General features: G+C 42.0%; 1 protein-coding gene across 1 annotated transcript in view; it reads left to right on the forward strand.

Moving 5' to 3' along the window:
• Positions 1-24,827, forward strand: part of LOC145415018 (glycerol-3-phosphate phosphatase-like) — a 319,700-nt gene that overhangs the window by 12,029 nt on the left and 282,844 nt on the right. The gene's annotated exons all lie outside the window — the stretch shown is intronic.

A 24,827-nucleotide genomic window follows, 5' to 3' on the forward strand; every position in this document is an offset into this window, starting at 1 on the left:
CACCTTTAGATTCCGTTTCTTACACACTCTCCCAAACTCATCCACCAAGCCTTGCAGCTCCCTTACGTCTTCACACAACAACACAGTATCATCTGCAAACAACAGTACAGGGAGTTTCCAAACACTACCATCTCTCACCAGGGCCACTCCAGCATCCACTACCCTACATTGTACCTCTTTTATTACCCCATCCATGTACAGATTGAACAACCATGGAGACATGACACATCCCTGTTTCAACCCAACCTTCAAAGAGAAAAATTCACTCAGTTCACCATCCACACGCACTGCAGCCTTAGCACCATCATACATACTCTTCACAGCATTCAACAACTTCCCATCTACTCCATATATTCTTAATACTTTCCACAATCCTTGTCTATCCACCCTGTCATATGCTTTCTCCAAATCCATGAAAGCCGCATACAACTTCTTTCCCTCCTCTAGAAACTTTTCCACAAAAGATCTAAGAATGAGTATCTGATCTACACAACCTCTTCCCTTCCTAAAGCCTCTCTGTTCTTCTCCAACTAATTCCTCAGTTATTTCTCTAACTCTGTCAATAAGTATCCTACCATACACTTTTCCTGTTATACTAAGAAGACAAATGCCCCTATGATTACCACACACTTCTTTTTCCCCTTTTCCTTTGTACAAGGGAATAATTATACCTGACTTCCAATCCTCCAGGACTCTACCTTCCTCCCAGGCCAGCCTGCACATCTTCCACATCCATTCTACTACTATCTCTCCCCCATGCTTCAACATTTCACCACACACTCCATCAATTCATGGGGCTTTCCCCAATTTGACTTTCTTCATTGCTTCCACAACTTCTATCCTACTGATTTCTTCCTGTCTTCTCACCTCCCTCCATCTCCCCGCCATTCCCCAGCCACTTATACTCGCATTACTTCCATCCTCTATGTTCAACAATTCCTTAAATTGTTCTCTCCATCTGCTCACTTTTTCTCCCTTCTCCACTAGTAATCTACCATTTTTATCTTTCACTCCCCTGCTGACTTCACTTCCACTCTGTCTTACTCTCTTCACCTCTTTCCAGAACATTTTCTTTCAGTCCCTCCACTTTACATTCAAATTCCTTCCAAAATCCTCATCCCCTATATTCTTATTCTCTCTTACTAATCTTTTCACCTCTCTCTTCCTTTCTACATATAAATCTCTCTTCTATCTCTCAGCTTCTTCCACGCCCCTATTTCTCATCCATTCATTGTATGCTTTCTTCTTTTGTGTCACAGCCTGTCTCACCTCTTCAGTCCACCACGCTGTTCCTTGCAACCCCCCTCCGTCTTCTCTTCATCCCACACACCACATCACATGCTGCACATATTTCTTCTGTGAATATCCTGCACACACCTTCCACATCCCTCATCTGCTCCAATTCATATTTGCCCAGTCGTTCCTCTACTTCTCTCTTATATTCTGCCTTTTTCTCATCCTCTTGTAATCTTTCCACTCTCCTTGCAACTACTCCTTCTTCACGTCCTTCCCTTCTTCTACATCTCTATCTTATTTGGATCTTGATTCTGGCCACCACCAAGTAGTGGTCAGAAAGACCATTCCCCCAACCTCTTTAAGCTCTTGCATCCATTACACATCTTCGCATCCTTTCATCCACACACACATAATCAATCATTGGCTTCCTTTCATTCAGTTCACCACTCATCCTTCTCATCACTCACCATGTATACCTGTGGATCATTTTATGCCTGAAGAGGGTATTGGCTATCACCAACCCCCTTCCAGCACAAATGTCAACTAACACACTGCCATTCTCATCTATCTCAGCAGGCACACCCTACTCACCAACTATTCCATCCACCTTCACATTCCCTACTTTACCATTCATTTCACCGATCAAAAACACTCTCTCATTCCTTCCAAACTTTTCCATGCACACTTCCACATTTGTCCAGAACTCTTCTTTCACTCTGCTTGCACGATCTTGCATTGACGCACACACACACAGAATCTCCCACATTTGTATTCCAACTTTCAATCTTACCCACACAATCCTTGACCCAACCGATCTATACTCTCTTATGTTCTTCGTCCATCTTTTATTCACAACTATACATACTCCCTCTTTTGCCCTCTCATTCTCACTTACTCCTGCACATATACCCCATCCATACTCCCATTCTCTCACACTCTCACCTCACCATTTAGTTTCAGTTACTCCACATGCATCAACTTTCGCACCCTCAAGTACCTGGACAATCTCTCTCTCACCTCATCATTCGCACTCTTACATTTCATGTTGCAATTACCATGTCCTTTGTCCGGTACTGGGTCGTCATCTTTTGGTCAGTCCTTGTCCGAGGCTTCTTGATAGACTTTTTAGTTAGTTGTTTTCCGGGGAGGGACATTAACCCTCCGCCAACCCTTTTAGTCGCCTTGTATGACAAGCAGGGATAATGGGGGAGTATTCTTGAAATGCCCCTCTACCCCCAGGGGGTATAAATATATATATATATATGTATTTATAATTGCTGCCATGACATGCTGTGATAGTGCAGCAGATATCTACGGGTCCCGCATCACCTGGGTTCATGATAGAGCGCAGTGAATCTGACACTGGGACAGGACACTCGTATTCTCTGATCTAGTGATTCGATCTCAATATCTGTTCTTCTCATTACCCGTTCAGGACAAATAATTTCTACGATATTGTAATTAATTAAACTTCATTACGCGACTTCACGAAACTCCACAGTAGATATAACATCATGTTAAAACGGTTGTCATGCTGAAACAGTCGAAATAGTTCGGTCAAGATGATTCGAATGCATTCTACTTGCCGCTCACCTCCTGTCTGTGAAGGTGCCAGTTAATATGACTAAGAAGTTATATGTGAGGATTTCAGTTGTCCTTGTTTTATCACCTGACTTAGTCATTGTTTTATAGAAATCTAGTTTATATTATAAACAGTACTGTACACGCACACACTGATAGCTTTGGCTTAACGTATATAGCAAGAAATATTAACGACTTGATGACATCAAGTTGTTCAGCCAATCACTTCTCTCCTTACAACTGATTGAGGTTCTTGATTATTCATTCACAAAAACACGCGTTTATTATGGAGCAGCTGCCAGATATCCCTATGCATTATATTATTTGGATGCACTTTCTTCTTGGGCAACTGTACAGTTGCGGACATATCAAATAAACACCCCGTCTACCAGCAAGGTGGTGAAATGCTTTCCGCATCTGGTAACTTCACCAGACTTCGTTCGGTCATTAGGACGAAGCAAACGCAGTGATCATTGCGTCTGTGCGCTGGTATTAGTGGTAATATAATATATAAGCAATGTTCCACCAGGAAATATACTGATAATACTGTAACGTGTCATGATTATGGTAAGGTATTATAATTATGTTACACAATACACTCTCTACATCACGGTAGTTGTTATGAATGACACTGATTTCATGGGTGGTTTAGTTTCGAGTCATGAACCATGCAACAGTTAACAATTCATCATCTAAGTCATAATTATCGGCATCTTCACAGCTATCAATGAGCAGGAAATTATTGTGATGCCCATCCTGTTTACCGTGAACCTGACATTGGTACCCCACTGAAATCGAAGCAAATTCACTACATGCAGGAGGTGGCGCTGCAGGAGGCAGCAGGGTGAGAGTGGGGGACCTGGGAGACAGGAGAAGGGAGATGGGTGAGGAAAGGGGGTTGTTTTTCGTTAAATAGTAAGTCGTTGCCACATGCGCTAAGATTCGATTGGTAAATGAGAATTTATGGGCACCACTTATTAAAATGACGACCAGAATGTCCGTGCTTGTGGTTTTTAATACAAAAATAATTATACAGAGAACAGGTGATGGGCTCAATACCCTAAGACCACCACATACTAAGACAGTGGTTGCCCTGACCGACATCCAACATCGTACTTTTGGCATATACGTTCCATAAGACAACAGTGCCCCCTTCATCATGATTACGTGATATTTCTCATCTAACTACCACCAGACAATCTTGTATAAAATACGATTGACCTCAAGATCGCAGGGGTTTATTCAGTACTATTATCGAACACCCCAATAATAAGTCTACCAAGTAAAATAGTACGAATAATGAGCAAACAAAATAAACAGACGTCATCCTACTTGAGGGTGGGCATTCTTAATACATGTGTAAGGAACAAATTGGTCCAACCTCCACCTATCAGAGGTTGAGATTTTTAGATGCAGAAAGGAACGAAAACTGAACACCAGTGAAGAGCATCATATTACGGCAAAGAAACATATGCATAGATATTGTGTGTTTCTGTTGGAAGAAGGGGAGGCCTGTGTCTGAGTGTCGGAGCGGGGATAAGTGGATGTAGAAGGCGACTGGTCAGAGATGGATGCAGCACTCTGGAAAACGGAGGCATGATTCGTTGCGGATTTACAAAAATGAACTCATGATAACTCATTGTCAAACACTCGACAATTTATCACCAAATCCCTCCTTCCATCGAAATGATTCCATGAAAGCATCTATGTAAGATACTTAAAACTTATATTTTGCTGTCATAGTTCATTTATTATAAATATTTATTAGTCTGCCGAAAATACGGGGGAATACGCCCCCCTACGCAGATTCCGTGACTCGTGTGTGTGTGTGTGTGTGTGTGTGTGTGTGTGTGTGTGTGTGTGTGTGTGTTTGTGTGTGTGTGTTTGTGTGTGTGTGTGTGTGTGTGTGTGTGTGTGTGTTTGTGTGTGTGTTTGTGTGTGTTTGTGTGTGTTTGTGTGTGTGTGTGTGTGTGTGTGTGTGTGTGTGTGTGTGTGTGTGTGTGTGTGTGTGTGTGAACCAGGGGGACGTAAGAGGCCCATCCTGTTGACCTTGGCTTCGAAGCAGGTGCGGGATAAAATTCTTGGGAAGACCAGGAGGCTAAAGGAGACTGGCGTGCCGTATGACCATGTGTTTGTGAAGAAAGAGGTACATCCTTCTGTACGGAACGAACAGAAGCGTCTGCGGGATGTTGAGGCGGCAGAGAGGACTAAACCAGAGAACGTCGGCTGCACGATCAGGCTGGAAACGAAGGAGAGGAAACTTTATCGCGATGTGGTGGTCATCGACAGCTGGCGGCCGGCTCCTTTCTAGGTGGACCACAAAGGAGAAATGTTGCAATCATGTCGTGGAACATCAATGGGGCTCGTACAAAGTTAGAAAAGCCCAGTGTACAGGCATTGTTAATGAATTACGATGTGATAGGGTTGAATGAAGTGAAAACTAGTGATCGTATCGCTCTACCTTGCTATGTTTGTTATAGAGACACTGTGAGGTCAGACGGACATAGAGGGGGCACAGTGGTACTGGTAAAGCGTTGTTTACAGTCATCTGTGATGGGTGTAAACTGTAAAATGAAAGACCAAGTTTGGCTCAGATTGTCCCTATTGAGCACTGTGCTCTTGGGGTTTGTGTATATACCCCCTACAGATTCGCAGTACTTTAACCCTAACAGTTTCAGTTATATACAAGAGAAAATCATATGTGTAAAAGAGGAAAATTGTAATGTTCTAATGGGAGACTTGAACACACGTTTTGGTACTGGTGTTCAAAGTATTTTAGTGAATTTACTTGTCTCTGGATCTGATTATTTCACCTACCCCGAGATTCCTGATCAAATTATTTTGCCTAATGAGAATGCAAATACTATGACTACTGTATGTGTAGAACAAAATTTAGTGGTGGTAAATAACTTGAAATATGGTGAAAAACATTATAAGAGCAATCTGACGTATAGGAAACGTAATGAATGGATTTCTGAAGTAGATGTGTGTATTGCTTCTACCAAAATTTTAAATTGCATTCAGTGTTTCACTGTGAATAATGAGCTTGATCTTCCATCTGATCACTCCCCCATACAGTTGCTCTGTCCCCCTCTGTGGTGGATAGCGTGTGTCTTGGTGTGCGGGCGGGTTCGCTTGGTGATCATGCAGTTTTGTATTCAGGTTGTAAGAAGAAGAAATCTCGGTTAAAACGTCCTATAAAGTTTTGTGAAGTTCACATCGAAAACTTTATTGGAGAACTTTCTCGATTCGATATTACTCAGTTTGATCCTGACATTGATACTAATGTGAGCCAAATGGCAGATATTTTGTACAGGTGTGCTAGTGCCAGTCGGTGTGCTCAGGTGACTGTGCCAGAGGATGTCACAATGAGCACGTAGGAGAGACTCTTAAATGATATGGATGACAGGCGTATGTGGAAAGCTATAGACTGGCGTGGGGAGTATAGAGTTGATAGTGATGATTATGACGGTAATAAAAAACTCACAGATGAGGATTTCAAAGCCTTTTTTGAGGAGGTATATAACCCACATGATACTGAACCTACTGTATAGTACCTACTGAATTTGATACAAGTGTAACCATACCAGTTCTTGATGATGACATAGAATTTGATCCGGTTGTGCGAGAAATACATAGAATAAAGCAAGATAAAGCGTGTGGGCCCGATGGGATAAGCCCAGGAATTATAAAGTTTTTACCAGACCGGTGGATACACTTTATATTAGCGTTGTTTAATGTAGTCTTTTCCTCTGGCTCTTATCCCACATCCTGGCAGGTGGCCCGTATGGTCACGATATTTAACAAAGGTAACAGATCATTACCCAAGAATTACCGTGGTATAAATATTATAAACTGTTTGGCAAAGCTGTATGCCATGGTGCTATCAACTTGGTTAATTATGTGGTTTGTTCCGTATCGGGAGCAGGCAGGGAGTCAGGAGGGCCGGGGCTGCATTGAACATGTTGTGGCACTTAGACTGTTAATTGATTTGGCCCACAGGAGAAAGCATAAGTTATTTGTTTGGTCTGTCGATTTTTCAATGGCATACGACCGGATCCCTCGCTCCAAATTGTTTCGCATGTTACGTGAGTTGGGGTGCGGGTCGCGAATGTTAGCGGCGCTGGTGGCGATATACGGGGTTACTTTGAGCATTATTGTAACATCCAGGATCGGCGTCAGACAGGGGTCCCCAACATCTTGTTTATTTTTTATCATTTTTGTAAACAGCATGATTAAGTTCATAAAATCCAATTGTGGACCAGATGGTTTTTTACAGTGGCTTCATCTCCTTGTCCTTATGGACGATACTGTTCTTCTCTCGACAACGCGACGCGGGATGGACAATAAACTTACATTTCTGAATCAGTTCTGTGTAAATAATGGCATGGTTGTGAATAATATTAAGACCAAGTTCTTTGCAATCCATGCGTCAGTGGGCGATCGTGAGCCATTCTGCGTTGGTGATATGGTCGTGCAGTGGTGTGACAGGTATGTGTATCTGGGCAGCCTGTTCACAAGCGACGGAACCCTGTCGTCCGGCATTACCGCCCACGCACAAGCAAAAATGTGCCACATTCTGAAATTTGTGTCATTTTTAGAAAAGAATATAGACATACCATTTTATGTTAAAAAGAAATTGTTTGAAGCAGCCTTAATGTCAACCATCCTATATGGCTGTGAGTTCTGGTTCAATGGGAACTTGAGGCCAATGGAAAAATTGTATAACTGGGGTATTAAACAGCTGCTGGGAGCTCGTATGACGACGTGCACGGACGTTTGTTAGGTGGAACTCGGGTGCCCGGCACTGAAATCTTTAGTACTAGCAAGGCAGAGGAAGCTTTTCCAGCGACTGTGAGGGGAGAGGCGAGGTATGCCCGATGACCCGTGGGTGCACGCCGTCAGGCTGACCATGGCGGCTAACACACCAACAAGTAAACACATTAAGAGTTTAATTAATAATTCTGTTGATGATGTTAAAGTCGGCATTGAATCTTTAAAGCAATCAATTTCTAACTCTACATCTTCTAGAAGGCTACTTTATAATGTGTTGAACCCCATCTTAACGGTTCACGAGATCTATAAATGTCGTGGTAAAACTAGTGAGGTACACAGAATGGCATTTAGTCGGCTGCGGGTAATCAGTCACAATCTGGCGATTGAGACGGGCCGTTGGAATCGGCGAGGACGGGGACGTCTCCCGGTAGCAGAGCGGCTCTGTCCATGTGGTGCTGTGCAAACAGAGTTGCATGTACTGGAGGTGTGTCCACTGACTCAGCACATACGTACAAGATATAACTTTACTTCTTGGAGTCAAATCATTGGTGACGATGCTCAGTTTCCTATTGAGGAGATAGTGTATAAGGTCCTTTCCAGTTTTGGCTAGTGTGTACTATAATATTTATCATAACCTATGTTATTTAAAGTGTATTTAATTTATTTTGTAGGCTCTTATTCTGACCATGATATATCATTGGGATTTTTTTTTTTTTTCGTAAAAAACGTGATTGGTCAAATTGTGGTTAAGTTACTAATCAGAAGTGTAATGATTTCCATCTTTCATTAAGGCTATATAGATGCACTGATCAACCCTTTAATACTTCGCTTGTTTTGTGGACCATAATTGTTTGCTAATATCTGTTGTGCTGTTTATCATGTTAAGGTTTATTGTTGTTTGAAATCCTGTATGTGTAACTGGATATTGTGGTCAATAAATACTTAATTACTTACATATTTACTGTGTGTGTGTGTGTGTGTGTGTGTGTGTGTATTTTTCTTTTTTTTTCACCTGGGTTGGTCAGGATCACCTGATGGTCGTGATCGTCAGCTTTTTACCCTCCCGGAAGGGAGCTGAGGGCTCATATAGTCCGATCTAAGGGCAAGGTAGTGACCTTCACACACGCACACACCCGTCCCCTTGCTCAGGGGGGACAGTAACCACCCACTTCGTCAGTGAAACTTTTCGCAACCTGAGCGAGGCGCGAACTCCCGTCTACCAGATGGCAAGCGAGAACGTTACCACTGCACCAGCGAGCGGTGTGTGTGTGTGTGTGTGTGTGTGTGTGTGTGTGTGTGTGTGCGCGCGCACTTGTGCGTGCATGTGTGTGTGCATGTGTGGGTGCATGCGTGGGTAAACGCTCACTCACGGGCAACCTGCTGGGCCTACTGCCACCAAAAGTAGGACATGGGGCAAACCGAACCATCAAAGAATTATGTCCTCCGTCCTTTTAAGCTTAAGCCTTCTGAAATTCGTATGTGCACTACTCTGGTCACCCATGAACTTGTATGTCAGAGATGTGATATGGTAAAGGAGTAATCAGGCACTATCACTTTCCCTCATCCATGCATGTGTATCAGAGATATGGCCAGATTAGCACGTGAATTAGCACTGACATGTCCCTTCTCCCATACATATGTAGTAGATATGCGGCCAGGCTTTCGTTTGCATTAGCACTGACACATTTCAACCCACGCATTTGTTGTAGAAACCTGGTCAGGCTAGCGTTCGCTCTGGCAATGACACATCCCCTTCACCCACGCACATGTAGAGATGCGGACAAGCTAGCGTTTATTGTGGCACTGACACATCCCCTCACTCACAGATATGTGGTAGGCTACAGAGGAGAAATTACTGATATGGATACTAATCAACAAACTCAGCTCTTGAGCTTCAAGCTTTGGAATCACTGTCCACGAAGAAGACTGCAACCTCCGAATTCGGTGATATTATCTCCACGATTATGGGACATTAAAATTACAGTATATCGTGAAAGACAAGCATAATCTATGAAATACGGGGACTGAGATGATAGAGTATTTGCATTAGAATGTCGCTCTGATAGTGATACATAACCTAGCTACTGTAAAAATTCTTCCTGTACTGCATGATCTTTATGGCGCCAACAGTAAAAAATGCTAAAATTTCTTGTAAGATAATCAGAGAACGCATTATCAAAGACTTATTGCAAGAAAACGTAACACTGATGTAGTTATACATCTCATTGTCATATTATTTTTCTGGAGAAACATAAAAGACCTAACCATAAACGTAGGAAAAAATCAATAAACGAAAGATAATGCTGAAATTCATATTCTGTGACAATGTCACGAGGCACGTAATGCAGTATTTCTACAGAAATTATCTGGAACTCTTAACCTAACTGAACTTTCATCTTTACTTTAGAAGTAAACTGCCGTTTTAGTTGTAGTGTCATTCCCAAGGGAATATATTTTATCCAGTAATACGTCATAAAACCTGATGTAGTTTACGCAAAAAAGAATTTTTCCTCTGACGAGGTCATCGAAATCATACTTATTTTACAAACCTCGTCAGCACAATGAAACCATAATCATGCCAAAGAGGTGTCCCTATTTCGCCATGGTGTTGTAGCCTACCTCGAAGTTAAACATCACGAAGACATGCTGCCTTTAAAATTAAGCAGCCTCATGTGACTGACACTTTTTTTTTTTTTTTTTTTTTTTTTAGTTTCAAGATGTTTACAATGTGCGGGCCACTGCGAGATTAATTATTGGTCTTTCCGGGACGTGTACCGACATAGCCACTCCCAGTCGGTAATGTGACATTAAACTTTTATACGGAACATCACAGTTTAGGCTACGGAGTGAAACTTATAATGACCACCTTTGAATTGTGTGGGGGATAATTGGAAATCATTGGCAGATACGACATCGTAACTGTTTTTGTGCATCCACTCATGTTTTAATGTGAATGATATATGCTACATTATGAATGTGTTCAACATTAGATTATCTGCTGAGGACAAAGGATTTGCAGCATTCACTATGATGCGATTATTAATATACAAAGCTATATTACGAAGAGCATTTTCGCACTCGGCGTGTGTTGTGTTGAAATATTCGCCTCGCAACTGTTGGGGCACGGGCAAACGAAGAGCCCGTCAGGGAAAAAGCAGGAACAAGTTCTCCAATTAGAGCATAGCGGGGACAGCAAACTGGCGAAAGAGGGAAAGGCAGCAGAGGCTGGGGAAAGTGCGATGGTTTGTGATGAGATCGGCCGCCCAATGATCGACGAGTCAGGGCGGGGCTTGACGGTAGATGGTGAGGCCGGCTGCACGATGGTCTAGACGAGGGCAGGGCGGGACAAGAGCCAGGTAGACAGCGTGGCGCCGATGGAGGAGGAGCCAACGAGCTCAGGTGGAAACCGCCCTGACGCTGCCCTCAACCCCCACGCCCCTGATGGAAAGGGCGATAAAGACTCGCCCAGCTCTCCAGCAGCAGCAGGTGGAAGCACAGAGAGGAGGCCCGGTCCTGGTCGTCAGAGATGGCACAGCCCCGGTCCAGGTCGTGGCGGAGGGAGGGTCGTCGGCCGGGTAGTCTAGGGCGGAGAAGCCTCGACCTCCTGGTGGGCAGACCAGGGCACTCCCTCAGATAGAACCGACGGGCCCGTCCCTCGGCAGATACGTCTGCTGCGGAGAGCTGGTCCCGCCGGGAGGTCTTGCCGCGACGAGAGATGCGCTGCGAGTGCGCACTTGGCATAGTTACATTAGTTCATCAGAAAGTGAAACTAAATTCGAATCGGGGTTCACTCAGGCATAGTACGTCAAAGCCCAGCTCGAATCACATGAAGTTGTAAAGGTTACAGTGTCACCACATGAAACGAGGAGGGGTTGGCTAGCTGGATACCACTTCTTTTATGAGTGACTGTACAGTATATGTGGAAGACGCGGCGGGTCATTTCCGAGGAGTTTCATACGCCTTTGCACACACACACACACACACACACACACACACACACACACACACACACACACACACACACACACAATTATACATCAAATTCCGACGTCTTCTACTTCATTGATGCAACAAACAGACGGTTTTACTCAGGAGAAAATGGTGTTGTTGTTGTTGGTAATGGTGGTACCTGCAGTGGTGATGGAAGCTGTGATGATGGTTGTTGTGGTGGAAGCTGTGATGATGGTAGTTGTGGTGGAAGCTTTGACAGTGATTCGTAATAGCGATAGCTTTGGAGGTATATGCTATGATTGTGGTGGTAGCTTTGGTGATGGTGGTAGCTGTGATGATGAAGATGGTGGTGGTGGTGGTTTTGCTGGTGGCTGTGGTGGTGGTGATGGTTGTGGTGGTATCTGTGGTGGGGCTAGTGGTGGCTGTGATGGTGATGGTGTTCGTGGTAAAAATGGTGATGGTGGACTATGGTGGTGATGGTAGTTGCATGGTGATGGTGGTGGTGGTGGTGGTGGTAGCTGTGATGATGGTAGTGGGGATGGTGATAGCTGTGATGATGATAATGGTGGTGGTAACTACCGTGGTCTTGGTAGCTGTGGTGATGGTGGTGATCGTGGGTGTGGTAGCTGTTCAGAAACTGCTCTTATTTAGGCAAGTGCTTTGCGGCTCCAAAAGCCCGCGAGGCTCTTGTATCTCTCTCTCTCTCTCTCTCTCTCTCTCTCTCTCTCTCCACACACACACACGTCTGGTGGCGGAAAGGGGAAGATCTTGCAGATTTAGGAGGTACCGGTGTGGACCATGGGACTCCCTATAGATATGTAGGGCGAGCGTGGAGCATGGGACTCCCTACAGGTATGTAGGGCGACACCGAGTGTACTGAATAACGTGGCACATAAATTACATCTCACCAGAAACTATGTGGGAGGGAAGCGAGATCATTTGCCACAACCCTCCCCCCCCTCCAAACAAGCATGAATTCTACCGATAATAATTTCGCCGTAGTTCCTGTTGGATCATAGTCTACTAAAGGCCCAACCGCACTGCCTCCCGTGCTTATGGGCAGTGTGCCACCGAAAGTGAGTAGGCACTGTTTCGTCAAATCAAAGAAGCCTTGCAGAAGATTAGAAACTTGGTACTTTAATGACTTAATTCCAAAACATGGGTTTGGAAACTGTAGGTCGAAGTGAGATCACAGAAAAGAAAAAAAAATTAATTCAGCTTCAAGACGCAACTACCTATTTTACAGCAACTACTTATGTTACTACAGAGGGAGACAAAATTAAAGGGTTAGTGGTGTAGGATTACTGATAAAAATCTTGCAGAGAACATTGTTAAATTCAGCAGTGTATCAGACAGAACTGCATGGATTGTATTTAGACTAGGCAAAAGATACCCCCTAAAAGTAATACAAGTATATGCACCGACTTTTCAAAGCTCTGATAAAGGAACAGAAACATTCTGTGACGACATCTCCCATATTACGAAGGAGAAAGACCAGATATAATATCCTCATGGGAAATTTCAACGCAACAGTTGGCAAATCGAAAAATGGAGAAGCATGTATGGGAAAATTCGGAGTGGGAATGACAGAGGTGAAATGGTAGTAAACTTTGCAAAAATGTACAACACAAGACTAATGAACACATTCTCTCATAGAAGAACAGAGAGAAAATGGACCTGGAGAAATCCAAATGGAGAAACAAAGAATGAAATCGACGTCATTATAGCAGATAAGAATAACACGATCATAAATGTCACAGTTATCAACATAGTGGGGGATTGCACAGCCAGATTCAATTTCAGAAGTGAAAGAAACAAGCTGATATAAATAAACAGTTATGCCCAATAAAAGTACGCTAAAACAAAGCAGCCTTGCAGTTAGAAATAGCGAATACATTCCAGGCTCTAAGTCATGCTGAGTGTGATATTGATAAGCTGCATCAGCGGAGGTAGTGGGGAAAGTTAATATAACCAAAGCCAACAAGTATTTAAAACTGACCATCGAGCTAATGAAAAGAAGAAATGAAAGTAAAAACACAGAAAGATGAAATAGGAAGAGTGGAATTAAATAAACTTTTCAACAAGAGTCAGAGGGAAGAAAAAAAGAAAAGAAGCTTGGATGAGATCAAAGAAACCACAAAAAAGGATAATGTCTGAAACAAACCCGAAGTAAAATGGCACTAGGAAGGCAACAAATTCTATAACTGAAAGGCAAACACGATTAAGTTATTAAATGAGGAGATAGCATAGTGAAGAAAGTTGATGAATTTTATAAAGAACTGCATACATCACGGACAATAGTACCAATAGCTAACTTTTCAGATGGCACTAGCGAAAAACCGGAGGTAACACCAGACGAAATAAACATTTCTCTTAAAATTATGAAAAGAGGGAGGGCCCCATGAGAAAATGGAATAGTAGCAGATTTACTGTCGGATTCAGGAGTAGAAATACAAAAGAGGCTCGCCCACGGATTTACCCAGTATTTAAAGAAGAAAATTTCCAAAACATGGTGTAATGCAATAGTTTTTTGCTTTACAAGAAAGATGACTCAAAAGATCCTAGTAACTATCGACCATTTAACTTATTACTAGTTATTTACAAACTCTTCACTAAAGTCCTTAAGAACAGAATAAAAACATATTTGGAAGAAAACCAACCTCGCGAGCAGGCAGGATTCTGATGCAGGTATTTGACTACTGAACATCTACACATAATTAATAAGCCAACCGAGAAGATTACAGAATATAATAAACCACTGTGCTTAAGTTTTATTGATTACGAAAAGGCCATCAACTCAGTGGAGCACATAACAATTATAAATCCATTGCAGGGACAAGGAGTAAATGAGAACAGTGTTGAGCCGCTCGAAAACATATATAAAGAAGGAACTGTTGCAGTTAAATTACATAAATTATCGGAAAAATTTAAGATTGAGAAAGGCGTGTGTTACGGAGGTACAATTTCACCAAAATTATTTACAGCATGTCTAGAAAGTGTTTTCAGAAAACTAGACTGGGAGAACAAAAGGAGTAAACATAGATGCAGAAAACCTAAACTACTTAGATTTGCAGATGGCATTGTCCTAATTTCAGAAACAGCAGAGACATTGCAAAAAATGAAAAATGACCTAAATAAAGTCTCAAAGTAGGGCTAATGATGAACCTGAGTAAAACTAATATTTAATCCCAAATTCCATATACACCAAAAAGCGTCATCAGAATAAGCAAAGAAATTTTAGAAGGAGTCGAGGAATACAATTACTTGGGGCAAATAGTAAAACTAATGAAAAACCATGATAGCAAAATAAAATGACCCATTACAATTGGATGGAAAGTTTTCAGTAAATATAGAGACATCATGAGAAGTAGCTTGCCAGTATGTATGAAACGAAAAATATATAACGAATTTATAATCCTAGCTATGACGTACGGTTGTGAGATCTGGACACTGTCAAAATCGATGGAAAATCAACAAATACGTTGTCAAAGCACAATGGAATGATAAATGTTGGGAATATCTTTAAGAGACAGGAGATCAACTTGGATGAGAGAGCAGACTAAAGTCAAAAACATTATAGAATAAAAGAACAGAAATGGAAGTGGGCATGTCATGTAGGATCATGTATCTAGAATAAGTGATAACCGATGGAGCAAGAGGCTGATTGCTGGATTCTAAGAGACTGTAAACGTAGCAGAAAAAAAGCCAGACAGGAGGTGGAGAGATAAGATAGAGAATTCTGCTGGCAAAACGAGTAAGAGCTAGGTCCAGTCAAGGACTTTGTGAAGAAGGCTGGGGGAGGCCTTTGTTCAGCAGTGGTCTTGCTATCGCCAAGGATGATATTGATGAATATATATATATCTACCTATCTATCTATTGCCAGATGCCTCAATCCCGTTTGGGGTGGCCACAAACAAAACGCCTCCAAGTCGCCCTGTCCCCCGCCATTTCACTGCCCTGCTCCCAACTCACACCCCCCTCTCTCATATACCTCTCCACCCCATCCCTCCATCTCATCCTTGGCCTCCCCCTCCCTCTTCCCCCCTCCACCTCACTCACATACACTCTCTTCGTCAGTCTTTCACCCTCCATCCTCTCCACATGGCCAAACCACCTCAGTGTGTTCCTCATAACGCTTCCCAGCACATCCACATCGACACCACAACGCTCCTTTATATCCTCATTCGTCAGCCTGTCTCTCCATGTAACTCCACAGGCTTCTCTTAAATAACTCGTTTACACTGCTCTCACACTTGACTTGTGTCTTTCCAACAACGTCCAAGCTTCACTTCCATACGTTAGAGTTGGTATCACATTACTGTCATGTAGTAACTTTTTCATTTCCATGCTCACTTCCCTGTTTCTTATCACTGCTTTCAAAGAACCAACAACCTTTCTTCCATGCTGTACCCTTTCAAGCACTTCACCTTCCAAACCTCCATCCTTACTCATCACACTACCCAAGTACTTAAACATACTCACATTTTCCAATTCCTCACCATCCAACCTCGCTGTACAGTACATTCACTGACTTCACCTCTCTCAAAGACCATCACTTTACTCTTCCCTACATTCACCTTTAGATGCCGTTTCTTACAGACTCTCCCAGACTCATCCACCAAGCCTTGCAGCTCCCCTTCGTCTTCGCTCATCAACACAGTATCACCTGCAAAAAAACAGTACAGGGAGTTTCCAAACACTATCCTTTCTCACCAGGGCCACTCCAAGATCCACTGACCTACCTTGTACCTCTTTTATTACCCCATCCATATAATGATTGAACAATCATGGAGACATGACACATCCCTGTTTCAACCCAATCTTCAAAGAGAAAAATTCTCTTAGTTCACCATCCACACGCACTGCAGCTTTAGCACCATCATACATACTCTTCACAGCATTCAACAACTTCCCATCTACTCCATATATTCTTAATACATTCTACAATCCTTGTCTATCCACCTTGTAATATGCTTTCTTCAAATCCATGAAAGCCGCATACAACTTCTTTCCCTTCTCTAGAAACTTTTCCACTAAAGATCTAAGAATGAATATCTGATCTACACAACCTCTTCCCTTCCTAAAGCCTCCCTGTTCTTCTCCAACTAATTCCTTTGTTCTTTCTCTAACTCTGTCAATAAGTATCCTACCATACACTTTTCCTATTATACTAAGAAGACAAATGCCCCTATGATTACCACACACTTCTTTTTCCCCTTTTCCTTTGTACAAGGGAATAATTATACCTGACTTCCAATCCTCCAGGACTCTACCTTCCTCCCAGGCCAAATCATCCATTCTACTACAATCTCTCCCCCATGCTTCAGCATTTCACCACACACTCCATCAATTCCTGGGGCTTTCCCCAATTTAACTTTCTTCATTACTTCTACAACGTCTATCCTACTGATTTCTTCCTGTCTTCTCACCTCCCTCCTTCTACCACCCATTCCCAAGCCACTTATACTTGCATTACTTCCATCCTCTATGTTCAACAATTCCTTAAAGTGTTCTCTCCATCTGCTCACTTTTTCTCCCTTCTCCACTAGTAATCTACCATTTTTATCTTTCACTCCCAAGCTAACCTCACTTCCACCCTGTCTTACTCTCTTCACCTCTTTCCAGGACATTTTCTTACAGTCCCTCCACTTTACACTCAAATTCCTTCCAAATTCCTCATCCACTCTCTTCTTACTCTCTCTTACTAATCTTTTCACTTCTCTCTTTCTTTCTACATATAACTCTCTCTTCCGCCTCTCAACTTCTTCCACTCCCCTATTTCTCATCCATTCATTGTATGCTTTCTTCTTTCGTGCCACAGCCTGTCTCACCTCTTCAGTCCACCACGCTGTTCCTTGCACCCCCCCTCCGTCTTCTCTTCGTCCCACACACCACATCACATGCTGCACATATTTCTTCTGTAAATATCCTGCACACACCTTCCACATCCCCTATCTGCTCCAATTCATATTTGCCCAATCGTTCCTCCACTTCTCTCTTATACTCTGCCTTTTTCTCATCCTCTTGTAACCTTTCCACTCTCCTTGCAACTACTCCTTCCTCTTGTCTTTCCCTTCTTCTATTTCTCCATCTTACTTGGATCATAATTCTGGCCACCACCAGGTAGTGGTCAGAAAGTCCACTCCCCCAACCTCTATAAGCTCTTGGATCCATTACACATCTTCGCATCCTTTCATCCACACACACATAATCAATCATTGCCTTCCTTTCATTCAGTTCACCACTCACCCTTCTCATCACTCGCCATGTATACCTGTGGATCATTTTATGCCTGAAGAGGGTATTGGCTATCACCAACCCCCTTCCAGCACAAATGTCCACTAACGTACTGCCATTCTCATCTATCTCAGCAGGCACACCCCACTCACCAACTGTTCCATCCACCTTCACATTCCCTACTTTACCATTCATATCACCGATCAAAAACACTCTCATTCCTTCCAAACTTTTCCATGCACACTTCCACATTTGTCCAGAACTCTTCTCTCACTCTGCTTGCACGATCTTGCATTGGCGCATACGCACACACAATTGCCCACATCTGTATTCCAACTTTCAACCTTACCCACACAATCCTTGACCCAAGTGATCCATACTGTCTTATGCTCTTCTTCCATCTTTTACTTACAACTATACATACTCCTTCCTTTGCCCTCTCATTCTCACCTACTCCTGCACATATACCCCATCCATACTCCCATTCTCTCACACTTTCTCCTCCCCATTTTGTTTCAGTTATTCCACATACATCCATTTTCGCACCCTCAAGTACCTGGACAATCTCTCTCTCTTTCACCTCATCATTCGCTCCTCTTACATTCCATGTTGCCATTACCAAGTCCTTTGTCCAGTCCTGGGTCGTCATCGTTTGGTCAGTCCTTGTCCGAGGCTTCTTGTTTCTCTTTTTAGTCAGTTGTTTTCCGGGGAGGGGCACTAACCCTCCGGCAACCCTTTTAGTCGCCTTGTGCGACACGCAGGGATACTGGGGGAGTATTCTTGAAAACCCCCCTACCCCCAGGGTGTGTAAATATATATATATATATATATATATATATATCTATATATCTATATATCTATATATCTATATATATATATATATATATATATATATATATATATAAGCAACGTTGGGTCTGGTTAGTACTTGGATGGGTGACCGCCTGGGAACACCAGATGCTGTTGGCATCCCTACGTCAAGTGGGGTTGGTGGAGGATTAGTGCCCCTCCCTGTAAAACAATTAACTCTAAGCCCTTGGCCACCCCGTCTGGGATACATGGCGTCTGGCAATGAATGAAAAAAATATATATATATATAATAGAACAAAGGAAGGAAAAATATATATATATATATATATATATATATCTAAAATAGAACAAAGGAAGGAAAATATATATATATATATATATATATATATATATATATATATATATATATATATATATATATAAAATAGAACAAAGGAAGGAATATATATATATATATATATATATATATATATATATATATATATATATATGTATATCTATCTATATATATATATATATCTCTATATATATATATATATATATATATATATATATATATATATATATATATATATATATATTGTTACGGAACAGAGAGAGATAATGAACACTTCAAGTGAGAGTACTAAAATCACTACTGTCCCGCAAAGTTCCAGGTTCAAAACAAAAGAGTTAGGTAAAATTACAAGTTAAAGTTTAATGCTCAAACTAACAACTAAACATTCAGGACTGATAAGGATAATGTAATGGCAAAAAACAGGTTAAATATATGGTTAACTGCAATAGCCTCTATTAACACGAAATTAGCAAGAGTAAATTTATCTAAGTCAGCCCTGATAAAATGAGAAAACCGGATAATGCTCAGTTAATGCAAGATATATTATTACAGATACAAAATATTGTTAATAATGGCTGACATCAAAAACTCCACACGAATCACAAAAACCTCACCAGGCCTATGAATTAACACCTTATGCTATACAGTACAAGAAAAAATGTAATAATACTCATACTCAAACTACACAGCAGCCAGATGGTTGGAGACTTCCTGAGCACTCACAAAAATAATAACAACTGTACAGGGGAGGACAGAGATGTGAACAAAATGAGGAGTAGATCTAAGTGGCAATTAATGTAGAGACTGAGCTCATTAATAGGGGCCGGCAGAGCCCGACACAACTTGTAAGAAGGACGCGCAAATGAAGCCATAGGGGACAAAGAGTTGACACTCCTGCTCTGAACAACAGAAAGAACGACTTACTCTACTATAAGGGAGGAGAAGGGGGGAGTGAGGTAGAACACGGAAGCTTGGTCACTATGGAAGCCACGAGGCGAATCGTGATCAAACATGCAGCATACTGTACGGTAGAATTATACAAAGGATGATGAAATCATAGGCTATGTAACAGCTCCCCACAAAGAAAAAGAACTTTACAAAGGAAATTTCTTAATACTCTAAAACAATCTGTCTAAAGTTTAGATAAGCAATCTGCAATAACATTTTCTTTCACCTTGACATGTTGTATGTCTAATGAATACTCCTGAAGAAGTAGACTCCATCTTGTCAATCTCTGATTTTTATCTTTAAACTTACTAAGGAATTTCAGTGGGTTATGATCGGTATAAATGACTATGGGGTCAAAACCAGAACACAAATAAAATGAAAAATGCTGTAAACCCAAAATCAAGGCCAAAAGCTCTTTCTCAATAGTTGAGTAGTTCTTTTGAGGTCGAGCGAACTTCTTACTGTAATAAGATACAGGGTGTTCAATACCCTGATCATCCTCTTGCAGCAAAACAGCCCCAGCTCCTGTATCACTTGCGTCAACAGCCATCTTAAAAGGCTTAGCAAAATTTGGAGTAGCGAGCACTGGCTGACTTAATAGGATAGCTTTAAGTTTGCTGAAAGAGGATTCACAGTTATCGGTCCAGACAAATTTAACTCCCTTTTTCAGTAGGTCTGTAAGTGGTGATACAAGAATTGAAAAGTTAAGAACAAATCTCCTGTAATAACCTACCATTCCCAAAAATCTTTGTAGCTCTTTCCTACTTTTAGGTCTGGGAATATCACTTATAACCTGAACCTTAGCTCCTGGTGGTGCAACATGTCCATCACCAATTACGTACCCAAGGTACTGAACTTTAGCTTGACCAAACTCACACTTTGATAAATTAGCTACAAGATTAACCTGAAACAAACGCTCAAGAAATTTACTGACATGGCATAGGTGATTTTTCCAGTTGTCACTGAAGATTAATACATCATCAATATAAACAACACACCCCTGCCAAACCCTCTGTTACAACATTCATGAGCTTCTGAAATGTGGCTGGTGCATTCTTCATACCATATGGCATTACAGAACATGCAAAAGTCTTTCCTAGTGTTACAAAACATGAGATCTCCCTAGCAAGTTCAGTCATAGGTACTTGCCAGTATCCCTTTAACAAATCAAACTTACTTATGTACCTAGCCTTTCCGATCTTGTCTATGCAATCTTCCACGCGAAGGAGAGGGTAAGTGTCTGTTTTGGTTATCTGATTACCACGTCTGTAGTCGATGCAAAGCCGCTGTGACCCACCTGGCTTAGGGACTAGAGTGACAGGAGAACTCCACTCACTGTGACAGGGCTCAATCATCTTGTGGTCCAACAGGTAGCCAAGCTCCTTCTGGATGAGAGGAACTTTCACTGGGTTCACACGGTAAGGAGGCAGTTTAATTGGCTTTGCGTCTCCAACATCGACATCATGCATCAACACAGTGGTTCTTCCTAGAGTGGCTCGGAACTCTTGCGGGTACTCCTGCAGTAATGCCGAAAACTCCTGCCTTTCCTCGGGAGCTAGATGAGAAAGCTTAGTCTGGAGATCATTCATGATATCAGGATTCTTCCCCAAACTATCACTCAGGCTCATGCTGCATGGGAGAACTTCACTTGCAGACTCGGGTGGAACAGCTACAGTGCAGACTGGGTTATTTTCGTCCCGCCTGTGATATAACTTTAGCATGTTGATGTGACAAAGTTGCTTGTTCTTTCTACGATCTGGTGTGGCAATGACATAGTTGACATCACTGAGTTTCTTCTCCATGAAATAAGGACCACTAAACTTGGCTTGAAGAGGTTGCCCCATGCACTGGTAGCAGAATCAAAACCTGATCTCCTGGCTGAAAGTGGCGTAACCTGGACTTCTTATCATACCAAGTCTTCATCTTCTCCTGAGCAGCTCCTAAATTCTCTCTCGCCAGCTGTAAAGCAGTGGACAGCCATTCTTTGAACTTCATCACATACTCCAGCAGGTTGACGTCATCTTCCTCTGACAGCCAGCATTCCTTGAGTAGCTTAAGGGGTACTCTTACTTCATGACCAAACAGTAGTTCAAAGGGTGAGAAGCCCAGTGATTCATTTGGAGATTCTCTTGCGGCAAATACAACGAATGGAAGACCTTTATCCCAGTCTTTCTGATGTTCCAAACAGTATTTCTTGAGCATCGATTTGAGTGTTTGATGATATCTCTCCAATGCTCCTTGGGTCTGGGGATGGTAAGCTGAAGACGTCATCTGGGTGATGCCCAACTCTTTCAGAGACTGCTTGAAAACATTTGACATGAAATTACTTCCCCGGTCTGACTGTACCTCCTTGGGCAGACCAAACTTGGTGAAGAACCCTAGCATTTCCTTAACCACGTTCTTTGCTGAGATATTTCTAAGCGGAATGGCTTCAGGATAACGAGTAGCCATATCAATCAGGGTCAACACATAAGAAAATCCTGAAGAAGTCTTAGGAAGAGGGCCCACAATATCCACCAACACATGGGTGAATGGTGCCTCAAAAGGAGGAATGGGAACTAGAGGTGCAACCTTTTCGGTCTGATTACACTTCCCCACAACTTGACAGGTGTGACAAGACTTACAATACCAGGAAACATCTCTGAAGATACCTGGCCAATAGAAGTGTTTCAAAATGCGTGCCACATTCTTCCTCACTCTAAGGTGTCCTGCCAAACTGGAATCATGAGCCACTCTAATGATATCCTGCCTACAAACACGAGGGATGACAACTTGATGTACAACCTCCCATTCACAGTCGGCTGATGCTGTTGGGGGTCTGCACTTCCTCATAAGTACTCCTGACTTTATATAATAACAAGTAGAAGCATCAGCTGACTCTTCCTCACTGCAAGCAGAGTTAGCTAGACCTTTCAACTCAGGGTCAGCAACCTGCAACTCAACCAACTCTTGACGAGACAAATTATCAACACTGCGGGGTACTGCCTCATTTGGTGAGTGGTCCAAATTAGCAAGAAAAGTGTCAGCTAGGAAAACATTATCATCGTTATCCTCTAAGTCACCAGTAACTTTAGACAGCCCTAGTGACAGCACATGCAGAGAACACATCAGGGATATCACAATCCTGGGTCGCAGTCACTGATTCACTAGACACCTGAGGAGCTGGACACACTTGACTTCCACCAATATCATTTCCAAGTAAGAAAGTTACACCTGACATTGGGAGTGTCTCAACCAAGTCAACCATAACGGAACCATTAACAAAACCAGACTCTAAATTCACTCTGCGCAAAGGGACAGAGAAGTAATTATTCCCTACACCTTGTACGATTACAGTTTCATCAGAGGAATTAACATTAGAGCCTAGAACACTGGTCAGCAAAAGGGATTGGCAAGCACCTGTATCACGATATATTTTAACTGATTTCCTGTCATTACTGTCCAGAGGACTGACAAAACCATCAGACAGGAAATTAGCACATGAACTCTTGAGAGTGTCACCCACGTTACTGCTCAAAAGAGGAGCTTCATCATGAGAATTTAATTTACCCCTCAAAGCAGGTTCAGTTAACTCGGTTAAAGAATTCTGGGAACTCTCAAGGGTGGACACTAGACCAATTGACTGAATATTTAAAGACTCCTTTTTGTTCACATCACGCTGTCTCCTGAAACATTTCTCCGTAGTATGACCAAGCTTACTACAATAAGTACATTTACCCTTCTGAAATCTAGAGGTGGAGCTGGTATTTACTTCCTGAGAAACATCATCTTTATTCTCTTTCCTGTTACCTGTACTCTGAGTAGAGGCAACGTACTTACTCTCAGCTTTCCTTTTTTCTTTAGAATATCTCTTGTGAGTGAGAACATATTCATCAGCTAAAACTGCAGCATCAGACAAATTATCTATTCTTTTCTCATCAAGATATAGGCTTACGTCTTTATTAATACACGTTTTGAAGTCCTCCAGCAAAATCATCTGGTTAAATTTATCAAAATCAGAATCCACATTCTTAGAATTTAACCACTGCTCTAACAGATCTTCTTTGATTTTTGCATACTCAACATGGGATTGCTTATCTTGCTTATAAGTTGTCCTAAATTTTACTCTATAGGCTTCAGGAACAAGCTCTTAGGCCTTAAGAATCAAGCTCTTAACTACATCATAATTATCAGATTGATCCTGAGGCAAAGATGCATAAGTTACTTGAGCTTTACCGGTGAGAACAGTTTGAAGGAGTACTGGCCAATACTTTTTGGGCCAATTAAAACCTGTAGCTACCCTCTCAAACAACTGAAAATACTTTGTTAAATCAGATTCATTAAAAGGAGGGACAAGTTTAACATTTTTAGCCACATCAAAATCATCAGAGCTAAATGATCCAGTTCCACCTTGTTTCATGCGATACTCATGGTCTGCCTGAATCCTAGCATGTTCAATTTGTGCCTGAGCCTGTGCCTGTGCCTCCTTAGAACGTGGCTGAGACTCAGCCTCCTTAGAACGTGGCTGAGACTCAGCCTCCTTAGAACGTGCCTGAAACTCAGCCTCCTTAGCACGAGTCTCCTGCAGGGCTAGCTGTAACTTAGCTATTTCAATCTCCGTTTGCTCATCTGGAGGACTTACATTAAAGAAGCTTTCATTAATCATGTCAACAATTTGATCTTTAGAATGATGAGAGCGAACAGCAATTCCCAATTGTTGAGCAACAAGCTTAAGTTCATTCTTTGTTCTGTTTTCTACATCACACACTGTTTGCACATTTGACAAAAAATCTTTGGCTTCATCAAGCGTAGTAATAGTAGACATCATGAATAAATCACAGTCACAAAATATCAAGCAATATCCTTATGATAATATCCTGAATATCCTGATAAGAGGTCGCCAAATTTATGTTACGGAACAGAGAGAGATAATGAACACTTCAAGTGAGAATACTAAAATCACTACTGTCCC

The sequence above is a fragment of the Coenobita brevimanus genome, chromosome 101, assembly GCF_032717465.1.
Source record: "Coenobita brevimanus isolate Jiangsu-jjx chromosome 101, ASM3271746v2, whole genome shotgun sequence".
Classification (NCBI taxonomy): Eukaryota; Metazoa; Arthropoda; class Malacostraca; order Decapoda; family Coenobitidae; genus Coenobita; species Coenobita brevimanus.